We start from the raw sequence: 19,928 nt of genomic DNA on the forward strand, positions 1-19,928 counted from the left end.
GCAACTCAGCCACAAAGGGGCGGGTTGACCTAACCAGCTGATTTCCCTGCTTCTGCTCTGGGTCCTCGTATGCTTTATCAAGTCCTCCGTCTGCGAGTTAGACGGTCAGCGCGGGCGAACTCTAGCTCACCGGTGAGTCAGGGTTTCGGACCGTATCACGGGCTCTGTTGAGCCCGAACAGGCCGGTGGGCGAGCTGGGTGTGCCCGCGTCGCCGGACTTTGCTAAACTCACTCCTTAGTCTGTCAGCGTTTGTCCCTCGTGTGGCGCTCACAGCCGGAGAGAGCGAAGCTAGCGTGTGCGGCCAGTTTTGCACCAGCAATGCGGAGTGAGGAACGTCCATCGGGAACTCAGTGAAATACAGAATAAATGCTTAGTTAGCCCGGGGTCCCATGAGGTTCTGCGGATCTGGGCTTGCTCGGGCGGCTCTGAGCCCAGCGTGCTCACAGGCCTCGTGCGTCTGTCTAGAGAGTTCCACCGGCCCTCCCCCACGTGTCTCGGACTGGGCTGGGTGTTGGCCTCAACGGACAGTAACGGTGACTCCTCTCACTCCCCGGGGCAGCCAGCTCAGACCCGGTCTTGTGGCCACCGCACGGACCCAGAATGAGGGAACACCCCCCCGCCATGCTTGTCATGTTTGCTCACGTCCCAGGCCAAGTCGCTGATAGGGAGGGGTGTTCGGCAAAGTGGGCGGGAGACTCGGGGTCATTCCTGCCACCGTCCACAGCCGTGCATGAAGGCGTCACTAGAGAACGAAGTGCTGGGCAGTTTCACTGCCATGACAGGTTCTCTTCTGACAGGAGTATCAGGGAGGACTTCCTGGTGGAGGCCACAGAGTCCAACACACACTGTAACGTCAGAGATGCCAGCCCGGAAACTGCTTGACTCAGAAATATTCAGTGGCAGGACCCTCAAAGCCATATTTAAGCAGCTGTATTTAAGAACCGTATCCCCAATGGGTCAGGGCCCCGCCGGCGGCGCATGGATCCGCACAGTCCCCTCCGCGCGGCAGGCTCCCCACTGTCCTCTAGCCCCTTGGTCACCTTCGAGGTTGGCGAAGAAAAATCTCGATGCCTGGGCAAGGTACCGGCTGCTACAAAGTCCCGCGCACTGCGGACAAGCTCTGACGGCACCCTCTCCCTGTCCTGCGCCCCCCCCCCCCCCCCCCCCCCCCCCCCCCCCCCCCCCCCCCCCACCTTCTGCCCCGCCTGCCTGTTCACTCTCAGCAGCTCAGACCCTTCCCGAGAGTCTCCCGTGCCCCCAGAGATACCCTTCCTCAATTATTCCGTCTCTCTCCCACCACCAATTTCTCCTCCTCTTTCCCTTCCCTTCCCGCAGTCCGTGCACGGCCTCTCCTCCTACAACACGGAATAGACTAAAACGAAAAAGAAAGTCCCGGCGTCGGGTCTCTGCCCCTGCGCCTCCTTCCTTCGCCGGGCAGCCAAGTGCACCAAACGGCCGCCGCCGTCCCTTCCCGCTCGGCCGTTCCGTCCGCTCTGCAAACCCTGTCGTCTGGTGCGCGTCAGCCAAACCCCTGCTGCAAAGGCCGCCAATGACCTCATTATTCCCCGATCCAAGGGACGGCTTTTCCGTGCTTATCCGTCTGCTCATGTTTGCTGCCTTTACTCCTGGGTCCTTGAACTCTCCCTCTGCTTGAAAACCCAGGCTCCCTGCCCTTCACTTCTGCCTGGTTGCTCTGTTCCCACACCTTTCGGGGACCTTCTCTGCGGCGTCCCCCAGCGTCTGGCTGTGGCTTCTGCCTTTCAGGAAAGTTGCAGAGCCTTACAGGGTTTTACCCTCATTTGCACGTGGACGATATTCTCGCTGCTCCTTCTGGTGCCAGCCCTCTTCCAGCGGTCATCACGCGCTCCCTGGCGCCGCTGGCCTTCGTGTACCCACGGCAGTGCGCAGGGCGTCCCGGGCCACATGCCCACCGCTGACCCCCACCCCCGTGTCCGCTCTCTGCGTCCCCTCCCCCTGCCGCTTCTCTCCCTCCTCTCGCTACCCTGGGTGCTCCTTCCTTCTTGTCCTGCCGACGCAGCAGATGCAAATCCCATTTTCCTCTGTCAACCATGGAGTTTCATCCCAAAGTGGCATGTTTTCTGGATAGAGAAGAAGAAGTTTCAGTGATTTGGGAAGTTCAGGCTCCATCACGGGCACTTGCCGTACGTCTCTCTCAAGAAATGAATCGATGGGATCATGGGTGACGGACCGCCCACACGTCCCGGGCCACGGGTTGTATGTCCATCCGTTAAACGAAACCTACTTCCTGTTGGCTGTAAGCTCACACTGACAGTGGGGCAGAGCAGTAACTAGCTCAGAACTAAATGCTGGTGACACCAACAGCGAAGGAAATGGGAAGATTCCGCTCGTATGATCATTTCTGTGCTAATCACTCTGTGGGGGCAGAAGCGCAGGGGCAGTTTTAGGATTTCCACGGGCAGCCTCACTGCAAGAGACAGGAAGGACACGGCTCTCCCTTCACACGATCGTGAAGGGTTTCAAGGAGGTGCAGTAGACAAACTACAAGGTGACCCCAGCCGCACACGGCCCTCTGCACACCCCTCCCCTGAGTGCGGGCAGAACCCGTAAGGGGAGGCTAACCATGGGGTGTGGCCAAGGCGATGGGACCTCCCTCCTGTGACCCTCTGTGTCTCTTAGGCTCCTCGCGCAGCTGCCGGGAGCTCCTCAGGACAAGAAATGTGAGTGATCTCCAGGAGCCCAGGGTCTCAGGCCCGTAGCTGTGAGGAACTGAATTCCGCCAACAATTGGTGAGCTTGGAAAGACCCCTGAGCCTCTCGTGGATTTGCACCCTGGCCAACACTGATTTCAGCCTTGTGACTTGTGAGGTTCCGAGCAGAGACCCAGTTATGCCGTGCCTGGGGTCTCTGTGTGTGTGTGAGTGTGTGTGTGTGTGTGTTTGTGTCTGGAAACAAAACTCAGGTGAGGTTCTCATGCTGTAGTTTTGAGGCGGAATTCCTTTTTCTCTAGAAGACTCAGTTTTTGCTTTTAAGGCCTTCAACTGATTGGGTGAGGCCCACCCACGGGTTGAGTGCACTCTCTTTTACTTAAAGTTAACTAATGGTTAATGTTAAGCATCACAACTATAAACAAAGATACATTCCAGATTGATAGAAGATTTAAAAGCAAAAATTACCAGTCAAAAGATAACTAGAATACAATAATGGAAGAATTTTTTCTGTAACTTTTGAGTGGAGAGTTTTATCTAACCAAGAATCAAACCTTAAGAAAACAAGTAATTATTGAATTAACTACAATTTTTCAGTGTGTATGGAAAACACATACATAATTCCTCCACAAAATATGGCATATGCTGCTAAAATACGAGTGACACTTCCAGAATAAGTATTTGCGAGATTTGTATCACAAAGGGCTAATTTCATAAACATATGAAACGTTCCCATAAATCAATAAGATCAAGAGCACAGAACAGAAATGGAAAAGAGATGTGAACAGAGTTTATAGAAAAGAATGCTTGTTCATAAAATGACTAAAGAAATACACTCATCCTATGGACACAAAGGAAAATGTAGATTAAGCGTACACTGAGAAACCACTTTTTTTTTTTTTTTTTTTTTTATAAGATTAGCAAAGATTTAAAACTGTGACCTGGCAGTGTGCTGAGAGACACCGCTAATCTCGGACACCGCAGGCGGCGATGAGAAGGGAGACATTCCGAAGGAAGACGGCCCGCCAACGTGCACCCAGCTATGGAAGCACACGCCCTCTGACGCCTTCCAGAGTTTTCCTACAAATAGCCTCACATGGTGTGACGCCCTTCTGGGGAGTTGTAAGGAGGGACGGGAAGGGGGGTCCCATCTCGTCCCTGCAGCTTCCTGGCCCCAAGAGGAACGTCAGTCCGCATCTCCTCCTGCAGAGTGAACAGTGACAAGCCCTGAGACCCCACAACACCTCGCACCCTCTCCGCCGCGTGCCTGCAAACAGCCCCGAGCACAGGCAGCATCCAGCTTTCCAGACCCGGCTCGCAGGTCCCCTGCCTGCCTCTTCTCTGTCCTCAGCCCAGCTTTTCTGGGTAGAAAATTAATTCAACACTTGAACACTCAAACTCTCTGTTGGGATGAATAAATGCCGCAGAGAGCATCTCTGATGGCCCGAGGGGGCCCCGGCGGCTCATCTCCCTCCTGCAGACCTTCACCAAATCCACTCCGAGTGCAGAGTGCGGTGCTGCGCGGGAAAGGGACACCTGCTTAAGACGAGCAGAGGCCCCTAAAGCAACAGCTTCAGCTCTTTCCTGGTCCCGGTGCTGCCCTGCCCAGCGGCCCTGGCCCGAGAAGCTCTCATCCTGCACACTCTGCACCGCCGTCCACCGCTCCCTGCAGTAAGCGGTGACAAGGGTGAGCTCCGTGCTCCCCGGGACGGGCCCAGGGCTCCAGCTCAGCCTGATGTGGGGGATCCCCGAGCGTATATGCATTGTTTCTTGTCTCAGAGTCACATTCGTGCACAAGCAACAAACTACTTCTTTAATGTCTAAGATGGTGAGTAAGCCCTGATCAGTGCAGAGAAGGACCATGTATCAATATGTCACCCTCGGTGTCATTTAACATCTGTGCCTCCAATGCTTCCAAAGATTCCCCAAGCCGACACCCCGCAGACGGGAACAGCCCGTGTTATTGACTTTAATTCCACGTCTGATATCCTGCTGAGGTCTCAGAATAAGAGCTCAGAATAAGACACTTCCAGCGCGAGACCTCACTGGGGCGGCTGTCTCAGGAGTCGAGGACGCCTGCGCACGTGGTTTGGGTAACGAGGGACTTAGGTCAAGCTGTGAGAAGCACGGGTGCCTGCGAGACTATAAAATACTTCCCGAGGTGAAAAACGGCTCGGGCCCCCTTGCCCTGGGGCATGCCTTCCCAGAAGCCGCGCCGCGCGGGAGTGGTGACAGGTCACCGGCCATCTTCCCAGCTTCCGCCACCCCCGCGCCCTCCACGCTGGCCCTAAGAGACGGAAAATCTCCGTCCTTCACATCGCAATCCACAGCTCATGGTTCAAAAGTTCCTGCAGGACGTCTACGGAGGGAGATCTGGAGGGCCGCGCACCGACTGGCCCACCGGCCGCTGCGCTGAGGCGCCCACACCGCCCCCCCTCTGCCCCCGGGGTCACGCCCATTCGGGGACGAAGGGGGAGAGAAGACAATTACGAGATGAGACCTGAACTACGGACAGAAATGAGGTTGGTTTCTCTCCCCAGCTTTAGAGAAATGCACGCTTTGGAGTAAAACACCCTGACAGCCACCTTTACACTGACGTTTTCGGAAATGGCACGGTTTCTGTCTGGTTAGCGACGTCCTGCCTGTGGCCAGGAGAGCAGAGGCCCTTATCCGGATCATTCAGAAGAAAACCCAAAACCTCCTTTGCTGCAGATTGCCCAAATCATGCAGGAGCAAGGCCGTGTCTGAAACCGCCAGGAAAATGACCCATATTTCCCCCCACCACTAGCCAGCGCAGACCTGGTGAGAAGGGCCCCAACCGCTGGCTTTTCGTCCTGCGTTAAAAATAGAACAGATGGGCACAACGGACCTCGATGTCTGGGAACGAGGGGAGGTGCCGCGTGTCTGGGGCTGCGGACGTCACATTCTTCCTCCGACTCCATCATCTCTGCGTGGGACACGCAGGCACGCACCGTCTTAACGCGCATCGCAATGCTTTCTCCTTGGTTTACGCCATCGCCTGGCCCAGGGTGGTCCTTCCAAAGCCTCACCCGCGTGGGTCCGTGGGGACTCCCTCTGCCAGCAGATCTTTCGGCACCAACCAAGCTCCCTGGGTCCTGGAGGCACTTCTGTCCCATGAGACGCATGACCTCCAACCAGGGCTACTTCGTTTGTTTGTTTTAATTTTCTCATTCGAGTTGTTTTTCCTTAAACCCAAACAACATTTGCTATAAATAATACCTTCCATAAAAGGATATTGAAGTCGGTATCACTGACTGCAGCTTAAAATACGGACAACAGAGACGCACTGTATGGATTCAGACGGAAATAGGAAGAGGTGTCTAGCTGCAGATCGATTCTGTAACGCGGCTCCCGGGCCTCTGCAACCAGAAAGAAGCGGCGGCACCGGGATGTCACACGCAACAGCTTTGTCACACGGATCCCATCAGTCTGACGTGCCCTTTGTCCACACTGCGTGCTAAGTGGGTTATTCCTGGGACATATGACGCAGCTTGGGGCCATCATATTGGCCTGGGGATGCACAGGGGATCCTGACAGCTGCGGGAGAAGTTCTCCTTTATCGTGATATCCCAATCTCAGCGGGGGCTGCTCCCAGCGGGGAAAGCTACACGCAGGAGGCAGTCCCTGGATGGGGAGCTACTGGGAGACTCTGGGACCAGCAGTGGCTGCCGGCCACCCGGCTCCTCACAGAGGGCCGTAGAGGGGAAAGGAAATGAGCAGAAGCAGAACATGAGCTGTTGTGTCTGCGTGACTTAAAGACCAGAGGCCACAAGGTGCTGTTGTTGAGGGAAGCGAGGTCACACTGGCCTTCCTAGGTATTCTGAAAGCGTGGAGGAAGCTGGGGTTTGCTGCATTGCACCTTGGAGCACAAAGCACGTCGCACATGTAAATAAGGAAACACGTTGCACTTGTGATTTCACTTCCTTCTGCACCGGATTTGGGATCCAGCTCACGGCGCGCAGCAAGGAAGCAGCGGGAAGTGCTGGGCAGGAGCAAAGGGGAGGTCTGGAGGGCGGCGCTCCTCGAAAGGAGACTTTCGGACATAAGGCCTTTTAAGAATCCCTTACACTCTACTCTAGGTATTCTCCCCCTGCAAGAGCTAATGCAGATGGCAGCAAAGCATCCGAGTACCTCTTGCCCACCGCCCTGCTGAGGCCAGTGCTCCGGACAGCCATTTCACCCGCTTCCCGGACATTCGAGAAACCATCACCGCATAACTCCGAGGGCTTTGTGCCGGCCTTGCTGACATGCCTGACATCTCAAATCCAGGACTAGAAAATTCTAAAAGCCATTCAGCAATGGTGTCAGGCAGCGAAGGAAGTGCATGTCCCATGCATGTCATTCTTTATTTGATCAGAGACAAAGCTTCCAGTTTTGAAGTGAAAGCCCATTAAAACATCTGCCTCGTGGGACGTGCAGAAGACAACAGAGTCTCGCAGAGATCAAGGGGGAAGATGTAGCCAGTCAAGTGGGAAAAACACGTTTTTGAGGGGGTGACGGGAGGGGGAAATCAGGAAGGCTGCAAATGTACTGTGTCATCTCCAGAGAGGGGAAGTCGTGTGTGACCCCCGGTCTCAGTGCTGACAGGGTCTGGGGTCATCTGGGCCAGGCCCCACATTTCCACACAGGAACGAGGCATCCAAAAAGCTAACAGAAGAGGCCATGCACTTGAAAACCACATGCACGGAGGAGGAAACTCAGAAAACGATCGTTCCTGCTTGACTTGCTCTGAAACACACACGTCTTTTCCTGCTTGTTCTGCAACGTGTGAGACCTCCTTTTTATAACTTTTGACTTGAAATCATTTGGGATACTTGGAAAATTAATTGTGGATATCGAAAATAACTGTGAACATATTACTACAGCAGTAACCTACATGGTGCCTGGGCTTCAAGTTCCTATCTGTGTTCCTCAATAAAGTAACCGAGAGGAATGGCTTTCCCTGGTACACGATTTTAAAATCAATATGTATTAAAACTATAAAATAAATAAACCTAGATCTGCTTATGCAATGTAGATACTCAAAATGCAATCCTTTTTTTTTTTTCAGATTACAATGCTAGATTTCCAAGATAATCACTTGTGTTTTTAGTTACGTTAAAGGGAAAGAATGAACAGGAGAGGCTCCGTGAACACATAAAGCTGTGCGAGACGGTTTTTCAACTCGAACCGAAATATGGGGTCAGAAAAATTGTTGTCTTGGGTCAGCCCCGAGCACTGCGGGATACTTAGCCGCTCCCCGGACTCGGCCTACGAGGCGCAGAGCAGCCTTCCACCCAGTGTGACAACCCGAAACAGAAATGTGTCCAGACACCCTTGGAAGTGTCCCTTGGAAGGAAGGGGTGAAGTCACCCCTCGTTGAGAGCCACTGCCGTTCAGGAAGGGATAGTTAGAGATCGGTGTGTTCAAGCAGGAATCAGAGAGGCAGTTCTCAAGGAAACAGCTTCAGCTCTAAGACCTTGTTTCACAGGAGGATGTGGAGTGTGACACTGTAAGCCCGGGGGCACCTGGGGGGCTCGGTCGGCTGAGCATCCGACTCTCAGTTTCGGTTCAGGTCATGATCTCAGGGTCCTGGCATCAAGACCCATGTTGGGCTCCGTGCTCAGTGGGGCATCTGCTTCCGAGTCTCTCGCGCTTCCTCTGCCCCTCCCCCTGCTCACACGTGTGTGCACACTCTCTCTCCCTCTCTAGAATAAGCACATCTTCTAAAAATAAATTAAAATAAATTAAATTTAATTAAATCAATTAAATTGATTAAATAAATTATTACTTAAATACATAAATTAATAATAAATAATAAATAAAACGAATTAATTAATAAACAATTATTTTAATAAACTAATAAATAATAAATTGGTTAATGTAATTAATTAATTAACTAAAATTGTAAGCACAATCAGTCTGTGAGAGAACGGTGTCACCATGACTCTGTCTTGGAGGGAGTTTACACTAATCCTGACCGACCATCTGACACTCTGCCCCAGCAGGGTCACTGCATCCTCCCGACGGCCCTTGAAGGAAGCTGGTATTTTAACCCCCCACTTCCCAGGTGAGGAGCAGCGGCTTCACGGAAGGAGATACATTACTTCCCACACGTCTAGGGGATGGGGGGTGCAGACCCCAGACTCAAGTCCCACGAACCACCCAGTCCCTCTGCCTCGTCCGCCATCGTGGACTGCGTTCCGACGGCGGTCGGGGGCATAAAATGTCTCTGTCTGGACGGCTCTGGATCGTGCTGTCTTGTCGGGGGGCGGCTGTTACTCTGACCAGCAGCGATGACCTATTCTACCTTTCGTTTCACCACTCACTCGGTGACTCATGCAACAGGCATGTTTAAGCAATGACAGGGGTCCAAGCCGTGCGGAGTCGTGTGCAGGTTGACGAAGAGGGTGGCCCCATGGACGCTGGTCTCCCTAGAGTGTCCCCAACAATGTCAGCTGTGGAGGGTGCACCTGTCAGAGGACAGTGAGAAGTGTCCTTTCATTCTTACTTTTAGCAGAAATGAAAAAGAAACGTAACGCTATTAAAGTTAGAGGTAGTTCCTTGAATTGCCAAGACATCCGCGGGACAGTCTCATTAGATACCGTCTGGGCAAACAGGCAGCGTCCTGCCCCAGAGAGCCCGGTGCCCCCAAGGAAACCAGAGCATCTGGCTGTTCAGATCCATAACCGGCTTTTCGAGGGGCCTCACGGCTGATGAATAAACATTAATACTATAAATGAATACCAGTAAATACTGCACATGGTGGTAATCATATGACAACAAAAATAACCGCAAGGCACAATTCTGGGTCAGACAAATGTTTGAGCGAAAATAATAAAACAGGCTTTCTATCGGAAACTGTTAGACCAACACTAACATAGAATCTTTCTCTTCTGTCTTTTTTCACTCATATTCTGGGAATTACAGAGGGAAGCAGAGTGAGCGACTAAAAATGAGAACAGAAAAATCTGACCTCGTAGTAGAGATCAGTCGACGAACGTGACCACCAGGTCGCTGTCACCGAACCCTGACATCGGTCATTACAGCACAAACATCAAAGGGCAGGTTTTCCCACCGCAAGGTGCCTGAGGAGGAAGTACGCCCGTTTCCAGTGGGGTCTTTGTCTTCGTGGAGTTTGTAGTTTCGTGAGCAAGACAGTCAACCCACAGGTAAGTAAATCTTGGTCTCACGAAATTGTGGGATGTGCTCGGAGGAATCAAACCACAAACAAGGATGCCTCCCAAGAAGCTGGATTAATCCCGGAAACCCGGGGAGCACCCAGCCGGGCACGGGAGGAGGGAGATCCAGAGGAAACACAGCACCTGGAGGTGGAGATCCGAGGAGGGAAGGAGCCAGCGGGTCCCAGGCAGCGAGTGTGCAGCCGGCTCCCGAGAAGGTGGGAAGCAGCCCCGCACAGGGGCCAGGGACGATTGGGAAGCCGCGCAGGGTCCCGGGCAGGGGAGGGAGAGGGCCCAGAGGGCTTCCTGGTCTGAAGGGAGGGTGGAGGGGAGCCAGGAGGGCACGGTCGGAAGCTCCTGGCGTGGCAGGGACCACCCAGGAGTGTGGCTCGGGCGGGGGTGCGACGGAGGTACTCAGAGACGCCGCACGGCCGGGGGGGCCTGGGAAGGTCTTGCTGATGAGACAGGGGACAGGGACGCAAAACAGGAAGCAGAAGAACCCCAGGATTCTTTCCCAGGTGGCCGGCGGTCGGTCATCGCTGCAAACGGAGAGACACAGGACAGGGGAGCGACGCGTTCTGTGTCGAGTAAGCGCAGGTGCGCACGAGACCGGGATCCGGAGCGCGCCCTCCGGGCCGGACGCAGGCACGGCTTCTCCGGAGACTCGGGCTGGGGCCACCCACCTGGGGTGCAGGGTGCGAAGCCGCGGGGAGAGGCAGGCTCGTCTCAGGCTCGTCTCATAGACGCTGCGAGACGCTGTGAGGAGGGGCCCGGCAGGGCAGGGACGCTGAGAGCAGCAGAGGGGAAGCGGTGCTGGGTCAGGAGACAGAAGGGAGCCCCGGGGACCCGGAGGGAACCCCAAGAGTGCAGCCTCATGGGACCAAGTCATCCAGACTGTCTCCTGTTCAACAAATGCGTTTGACCCCCCGCCCCCGAGTGGGGCACTTTCTCATGGCCAGTGCTGTGACGGTCAGCGAGACGGACGCGCTCCTTGCTCGCGGAGCTTCTGTTCGAGGCATGTGTGATTGGCTTGTGTTGAGTGACTCGGAGAGGTGAGTGACAGAGTCGGTGACTCTGACAAAGAGGACACACAAGCACAATCTGGATTTGGCATCACGGAGACCCTCGGTGACGCCAAAGAGAGCAGGCCCGGGTCTGAGTGACCGTGGGGGTTCAGGTGGGGGCAAAAATGCAGACTGCCTATGCGGACGGGTCCTCTGAACACTCCGGCTCGGTGATGGGCGGGGCAGGTGAGCAGGTCCGAAGAGGGGAGAAGCAGAGTCACGGGTGTGTTTGCTTAAAGACAGGAGCCCATAGAGCATGGGGGACGCGTGGTGGGAAGGTCCGCTCAGAGAAGACGTAGGACAGGACAGAGGGGCCAAACCCCAAACCCCAGCCCTTGCTGGACAGGTGAGGCGTGAGGAGGCCAGAGCATGGGTGGAGACAGGGAAAGATGCCGAGGGAGAGAGACAGCAGGCCAGGGCAGGTGGCCTGTGGGGTGAAGAGTGTTCTCTCGCGCGCGGATGGCTCCTGAGGTCTCGGTCAGCCAGCTCAGGTCACCAGCCAGAGCAAGGACAGGGAGGAAGGCCCTGGAGCTCAACAGAGAGGAGAGCATACGCGATAGGCTTCAGGCGTGGTGGGGAAAGCCTTGTAAAGAAACAGAGGCAACCAGTGGAGTCGGTGTCTCCACTCACTCACTCGAGTACGCGATGGCAGGAGTCACCCACGGCTAGAATGTGCCGGGCCCGGGAGGCCGAGGAGGACAGGTAGGGAAGTCTCAGAAGTCAAGGCCTTTATAAGGGATCAGTTATAAATGGGTCACAGGTGGTAATGGGACAGGAAAGGAACAGGGGAGCACCTGGTGCTGGCAGAGAAGCCAAGACTCTGGGATATCGGACTTGACGACAGAACATCTACCCATCTCGGAAGGGCCTGGCCAGACTTCAGACATGTGGGTCCTGTGGTACTATGACCTTCGGTGGTCCTCGAGGGGTCTCCCCACCATGGTGATCTCAGGTGTCCAGCACCCTGGTTTCTGCTTGATGTCCCACTCTTGTTTTCATTGTCTTAGAATCACGGTACCGCCGTGGGTGGGCAGGATGGATGCCTTCCTTCCGCTCCCCTAGAGGTGCTGCCCACAGATCGCATCCGAACAAGGACACACTCTAAGTTACCTGGGATTCGTCCCTGCTGTGCACCATCTACAGAAGCGAACAATTTAGCGGCAATAAGACACCCGTGCTCCCGGAAGAAAACACACATTAGGTTGCCCCCGCTTCGGTATGTTGCTCAGTTGAAAGGGGAGCGTGGCGGCTCAGGGAATGGATTCAGCTCAGTTTTGTGGGGGAGACGAGGCCAGGAGAGCACGTCTCCAGATGGCCGGGTGGAGCTGCCCGGGCAGCGGGACCGAGGCGGGGACAGAGGGGTTGACTCAGCCAGCTCCCTTCGCCTGGCCATTCTCGTGAGCTCTTCCTCCAACCCCAACGCTATCTCCCAAAGCTGCTCAAAAAATGCAACCAAATGGAAATACTGTCTGAGCGTGGCGGGAACAAAGGTCCAAGACTGACAGCGTTTCTGGAAAGTCAGCGTTTGCTTTTGTGAATTATCCCCTTTATCCTCCTGTATGTTCATTTGCGAGTCATTAAATGCACACACGCCGTCACAACTCAAGGAATAGTAATGTCGCTGACAAGGAAAAGTAATAAACAGGAGGAAATTAAAAGAACCCGAGTAAGACCCGGGAAACAAACAAACAAACAAAAAACTAACAGATTTAATCAGAAGAAATAGAATATTCTCCGGGCCCCGTTACAAAGACCCCGGTGCCAAGAAAGCGTGGCAGCAACGGGGCAATTAAAATGGATGTGGAAGGGGCGGCAGATCCACCGACGAAGCAGGGATACATCTGCACGGAACAAGTAGCCCCAGCAGAATTCGAATGAGACATTCAAACCTAAAACAGGAGATGGGCCAAATGCAAGTCCGCGGCTGCGGTGCCAGGAAACCTCCACGTCTCCCCGCCAGAGCCCGGGGCATCCAGGTGCCTTATTTTCATCCATCTCGTGCGCCTTCTGCCGGCACACGGGTCCGCTCGGGGCAGGATGCTGAAGACGCATCAAGCCTTCAGCAGCAACCACTCACCTCGCAGACACACACAGCCACCTCGCCGTCCCGGGCACACTGAACCGATCGTTCGTGTAAAGCAGAAAGGGTGAGACAACCTGGCCTCCCTAGCAGAGCACCCCTCGTGCTCCGTGATGGGTGCGTTCCTGACAAAGAGCTCACGGCAGCGAGCAGTCAGCAACATCGCGAATGTCCGCGTCTAGTGCGGAACAGTACCCCGGGGACAGTTCCCAGCTGCGGACAGCTGCGGGACCGATACCTCACCGATGCCAGTGGGAGAAGGATGCTGGGGACTGCCTCTGCCTCCAGATGCACCCACAAATGGCGGCCACGTTAGTGGAGTACACACGCGGTGATGGATCTTCACATACGTTTTTCTTTCACTTATGAACAAGGACTGATGATACAAAGTGTCCTCTCGCCAAGCCCCAGAGGGAGCCAGGACGGGGTCCCTGTCCTCGGGGATCGACCAGTCTTGTGTGTGGGTCGGTGTGCTGGTCAGTCTGCTGACCACATCGCACTCTTTGAACAGCATCTCACCACCTCTGGTGTGCGCAGAAGGCACGATTGTGCAACACAGCCTCGGGCACGACGGAGACGTTCTATACTTCTGCAGTGTCCAGTGTGGTAGCCACCAGGTGCGTGTGGCTTTCAGGGGCTGGAAATGTGGCTAGTGCAGCTGAGAAACTGAGTTTTTCATTTTATTTCACTTGGGCCGTAGCTACTCTGTTGGAGAGGACGGAAGACAGACTCTTGGCCAAGGTGCTCTGCCCACAAGCGGTGCTGTTAAAGGAAGGCCCCTCAGAGATGGGAGCTGGCAGGAGCTTGAGGCGGCCCCTTCACGAGGGGCCTGGTGGGCTCACCTGGCCCACAGCCCCAGTGGCTTCTCACTGCACAGCGAGGACCATATTCCTCTGAGATCAGGGCATCGTGGGACTATTTTGAATGTCCTAGGTCTTTGGGTCCACAAGCAACTACTCTGTTTTATTTTTAAGGTATAGCCTTACTTTTTCACAAGTAGTCCCTGTTCATTATAGAAAACTCAGAATAAATAGAAAAGAAAAAGACAAAGCACCTATAATGCCATCGCCCGGTCTACACCTCGGTCAGCACATTGACGACATCTCCGGCCGCCTTCCCGAGGGGCTGGCAGACTCGGGTGGCCTCGTCTCTGTTTTAGCTTCCTAACAATGAGACTGCTCTCAAGGTGCTCTGCTCGGTCTGGTTTTTCCACTTACAACCTCGTTATGCAAACCTTTGAAAACACACACTCATGTTAAATACTTTCCCCACTTTCCGAAACCAATCTAGGAACATACACTTATTTGAAATTCCTGCGTGATGTTCTCTCCTCTTGGCGTGGCCTCGTTCATCCGGTCCCTGCCTGGGGAAAGCTGGGTCGTCTCTAATATTTTGCTCTCACAAGGGAGGTGTCAGTGACTTCTGGGTACCTGGGCTTTGGACTATTTCCCTTGGAAAAAGCTCTCCAGTAAAACTGGTGGGTGAAAAAGGCATACGCACTTTAGGACTTGGGGTCCCGATCACCAAACCGTCCTCTAGAGAAACGAAGCATCCATTTACACTCCGCTTCAGACCGCTAATCCGAGGTGTTCCCCGCGTCACGCCTGCACGTCTTTCTGGAATTCCCCCGTGTGGCAGCTCTGACACTCGCGGTCGGCCAGAGCACATCTCACGGCCGGCCGTCTGACAGCCTGTGGACATGTGAAGACAGCTAGCACATCTCCCCAAAGTTTTGTCTTCATAGTCTAAGGACTTCACATCTTTAAATATTCCTCATATGAAACTGTCCCTAATCCAGTTTCTTTACACCACCACCAAAGTACTGTCCAGACTCAAATAACAAAATCTAGTTAGGAAAACCTATCCTTTAATGAGCCCTGACTGTGGGTGAGATTCTGTTCTAAATGGGACTGAATGTGTTCCCTTGAAATCCTATGATGAAGCCCCACCCCTCCCCCCCCCCCCGCCACCCCCCCCCCCCCCCCCCCCCCCCGTAACCCCCCCCCCCCCACCGCCCCCGTGACTCCATCTGGAGATGTTGGAGACGGGGCCGTCAGGAGGTCGTCAAGGTTAGATGAGGTCATAGAGAGGGGCTCTGATTCAGTAGGATTGGTGTCCTTACAAGAAGAGACAGCGGGGCTCCCTCTCCGCCGTGGAAGGACATAGTGAGAAGGTGACCGTTCACACGCCAGGAAGAGAGATCTTACCAGAACCAGAGTGACCAGCACCTTGATCTGGGACTTCTAGCCTCCAGAAGTTTAATTGATGTTGTTAAAAGCACCCAGGTTGTGGTTTTTTGTCATGGCAGCCGGAGAAGACTGAGACAGGCCCCTTGAACCCTCAGGGCAATCTCGAGGCGGATAGGAAGCTGAATGACAGAGTGAAGTAACTGTTCAAGGTTCTCACACAGCTAGGACGGAGCAGACGTGGGCTGCGAGCGTAGGCAAATGGACTGTGGAACCACGATTTTCAACTCCGTGTTACCTGCAGGGCCCTGTTTCTCCAGAAGCAGCCTGTCCAGTCAAGATTAAAGCTGAGCACCTCCCCTTGGTAGAGTTAATACCTTTATTAATGCGGCTTAAGTTACATTAGCTTTTTTGGCAAGCACATCACATCATTAAAATACTTAGTATTTAGTCTGCTAAAACCCCTAAGTTCTGCTCTACATAAGCTTTAGTTAAGCCATGATTTCCCCATACCTGAAATGCAGTCGGGATTTTTGTTAGCACATACACTTATCACAATTGGATTTTTTCCAATTAGACAATGGGCCACATTTCACCACATCGAGAACTTGGAGATCCTGGTTCAAATTCACGGCCCCACGCTTTGTGCTCTCCGTGCATTAAATACGTTCTCTTTATGTAGAGGACACATGCCTGCAACCCATGAAATGTTATGCATGTTTGTCCTTGGCATTAAATATTTCCATCTGAGTCACGAATTAATGCTTTTCACTCAAGGGCCCACAAGGGAATCCGGGAAATGAAAACCGAAAACTTCCTTCTCCGTAAGTGGTTTTGCAACTTTTAAAACCCAAGCTTCCCTTTTGTTCACTGTGCCAAGGTCGTGCGCCCCAACGTCTCTTCTCATTGAAGTAAATCAGCATTACTGTTGAATGAAGCGTACTCGTCTTTAAAAGCGGAAACTCCTGGTATGTACACGATGTATGGTAAATTGTACCTTACTTGCATAATGTTCACAACATAAAACAAATATTTTATTGCCTTTGCTTTCTACTTTTGCATTATGAAAACAGTATGTACATGTTTTGGTTTCCAGATATAAAAGCAGCCCGCGCCGCCTCCTCCGGGATGCGGGGCTTCAGCTTAAACGGCGAGTTTCCACCCTCTCTGCCCTACCACATTCCTCCACGTGGGAGCCCCTTGGGTCAGAAAAGCACCTTGTAGACCGGACGTCAGCAGCCCCGCAACGAGCCCTCGGCAGTAACACCGAAGGTTGCCGCTGTCCCTTCGAGACCCCCAGGACGGAGCCTGGCCCTGCAGAGTAAGGAGCGAGCCGAGCAAGTGGGACGTGACATCCTGGGTCTGGACACCCTCTGGGAAGCGTGGGTCCTTCCGCTGCTACACAGGCCCTCCTGTTTTCTTGCAGAGCCTCCAAGAAAACAACAAGCCTACAAGAAACCTCCAAGAAAACACGGGCAGCCGCCTCATGTACCTGGGTCGGCACGCGTGGGAGGAGTCAAGGGTTGCCAGGGCTGCTGTCGCTCCGGTCCCCACCTTGGGGTCCCTCTCCTTCCTTGCCACCCTCTGGCCTCCGGGGTAAGCAGAATTCCATCCTCTCTGAGCCCTGATCTGCCTGGCACGTCTCTCTCTTCTGGCACAAGAACCTAACTTGAAGCTTTTGTGGAGCAAATGATCTCTGCTGCTCAGTGCAGCTCTCCCCAGCCTCTGTCTCCACGGGCCGAGGGCCGGTGCTGGTTTCCAGCAGGCCAGCCTCTACCACAGCCCCCAGGACACAGCCCGCAGGCACCAGTAGAGGCGAGCGGCAGTCAGTGTTCATGCAACACCAGGTCTGGCCGGGAATGAGCATCTGTCCCCGCGAGAGGGGCCACACCTGCCTCCTGCACATCACCGGACCGCAGGCTGCTCTGTGGGTTCAGAGGCACACGGCACGCCGGTGACTCCCGACAGGCTGGAAGCGGTTTCAGGCATCTGCAAGGTCGCAGCCGCGTACCGCCCCTCCCGGTGGAAGAACTGATTCCAGGGGCCGCCGTAGCATGCCTGGACGAGCCGCCGGCGCCGGGCACCGCCCAAGGGCTCCACTTTTACTCCTTATTAGCCTTTTACTCCTGTTGACTGTTAGGGGTTGAACTGTGTCCTCTTTAAATGCTGATGTTGAAATGTGAACGAATCCCCAGGGCCTCAGAAAGGGACCATGTGGGGAGGGGGAGTCTTTCCAGAGGTGGTCAAGTTACAATGAGGTCATCGGGCGCTCATCTGATACGACGGATCCTCATGAGGACAGGAAATGTGGACACAGGTTAATACACGGAGGGAGATGACACAGAGACAGGCAGCTCTAAGCCAAGGAGAGGGCCCGGACAGGATTCTTGCCTGTGGCCCTCGGCAAGAAACCGCCTGCCCTGCGGCGATCTCCGTCCCGCGTATGGGTCCGAGTCTGGCCGCTGCTGTGCGTGGAGGCTGGGGCTCGCACACCCACGTGCCCTCCTCCTCTGAATTTCTGTAGCTCATACTCTACGGGAGGTCAGCGCCGGAAAACTAGGGCTGCGGTTCAAAATCACACGGCAGCGCTGACCACTTGCAGTGGAGAAGATACAGCTCCCAAAGCCAAAAATATGTACTATGTGGTCCTTTGTAGGGAAAGTTTGCTGACTCCTGTTTTAGAAGAAGCATGATTGCCAATCCTACTTGAGGAGCAGAACCCCTGCGGGATCCCAGACCTGAGCAGCCTCACCCTCCAGAAAATCGGAAAACTTTAAAGTGTCACTGAGCGACTCCCTTACAGTCCACCCCTCATGGGGGAACCCCAGAACAGGGGAGGCTCCCCAGGCCATCCCAGCACTAGGCTAACTTGCCACTTTAGGCAGGTCCCCAGCCCTGCCCACACACCCGTCTCCTCAGCAGGGACTGAGCTGACAGAAACGCAGCATCTCCAAGGCCCCCAGGGCTGTGTCTGTGAGTCTGCAGTCTGTGCATGTGTCACATCGGGATGTTCAAGGGTGTGGCGCCCAGTGCCAGTCAGCACCCCCATGAGGCATGTTCGCTGCCTGCTAGCAATGGTGAGAATGATCTGGAGACTCCTGGCGGCTGAACTGTGTCCCCGAGGAATTCATATGCTGATGTCCTTACCCCCAGCACACCAGACTCGGACTGTATTTGGAGGAGGGGCAGTTAAGGTAGACTGAGGTGAGCCCTGGCCCAGCACGACTGTGTCCTAGTAAGAAGAGATTAGGACACAGATACCCCCAGAGGGATGACCATGGGAAGGCCCAGGAAGGAGACGGCCACCTGCAAGCCCAGGACAGGGACCTCAGAAGGACCCCACCCTGCCCACACCTGGACCTCAGACTTCCTCCACCAAAACCGTGAGAAATAAAATTCCTGTTGTTTAAGCCCCTTCCAGTCTACAGTCCTTGGCTCCGGTGGCCCAGGAAACTGGTGCTTTGATGGGGGGTGTGGCCATATTCTATCTGATCGTGTGATTCAACAGTATACATAATTCACGCACAGTTTTGTACCTTCATGTCCCCTAGGCTCACATTAGCAATAGTAACGGGGGACACAAGCGTTGTTGTCACCTCAGGACCCTTGATGCTGACCTGACCAACTGAACTGCTTGGTCCAAGTGCCCAAGCAGGGGCAACATCCTTCCTGAAATGGAGTGGGGCCTTCCTGACGCTTTCTACGGCCCCTGCCTTCACCCTCCACGGGAATCCACACGTAACCAAGGCAGGAGACGTTGCAGGGATCGCCAAGGACCTACGGGCTAAAATCCTTATTTTCTTCCCACGACCCAAGGTCGCATGCGAGTGTATCCGCATGCGAGTGTATCCGTATGCGAGTGTATCCGCATGCGAGTGTATCCGCATGCGAGTGTATCCGTATGCGAGTGTATCCGCATGCGAGTGTATCCGCATGCGAGTGTGAGCGTATCCGCATGCGAGCGTATCCGTATGCGAGCGTATCCGTATGCGAGCGTATCCGCATGCGAGTGTATCCGTATGCGAGTGTATCCGCATGCTAGAGCCGCCGCAGCGAAGACCCACAGACCGGGCGGCTCACGCAGCCGAAACCTACAGTCTCGTGGTCCGGAGGCCAAAAGCTCAAGCTGGAGCTTCTGCGGGGCCGCCCCTCCTGCGGCTGTGAGACAGAATCTGCCCCAGGCTTCCTCTCTGGCATCTGGGGGTTTGCGGGGGGCATCAGGCCCTCCTCAGCTTGTCGGGGCACTGCCCCACCCGCCGCCTCTGCCTTCACACAGCATCTCCCCGCGTGCGCGTCTGCATCCCGACGGTCGCCTGCTCATGAGGTCGCAGGTCTCACTGGGTCGGGGCACACCCTACTCCAGTGTGACCTAGTCTTTACTAGTCACATCCGCAGCAGCCCAGTTTCCCAATTAAGTCCTTCTGAGGCTCTGGGGTTAGGGCTCTGGCATCTGAACTTGGAGGGGACCCTCTAACCCCTAACAGTAAGTAACCCTATAAAATAAATGAGCACAGTTTTATCCTTACCTGGCATAAACCCTGTGCTCTAAGGAAGTGACTATTTACAAGCCAGAAGACGTCCAGTCTTACTGTCATTAGAACAGGAAACAGACCTCATGTCTTTGGAGCATGTAACAAATTCCTAGGTTAGGGACCTTTCTCACAAGAACGATTTTTCTGGAAATGATGTGTGGAGAATTAGAAGCAGAAAATAGTTTTTCTTTCAAAAGA

Source organism: Mustela nigripes, chromosome 15 (genome assembly GCF_022355385.1).
Source record: "Mustela nigripes isolate SB6536 chromosome 15, MUSNIG.SB6536, whole genome shotgun sequence".
Classification (NCBI taxonomy): Eukaryota; Metazoa; Chordata; class Mammalia; order Carnivora; family Mustelidae; genus Mustela; species Mustela nigripes.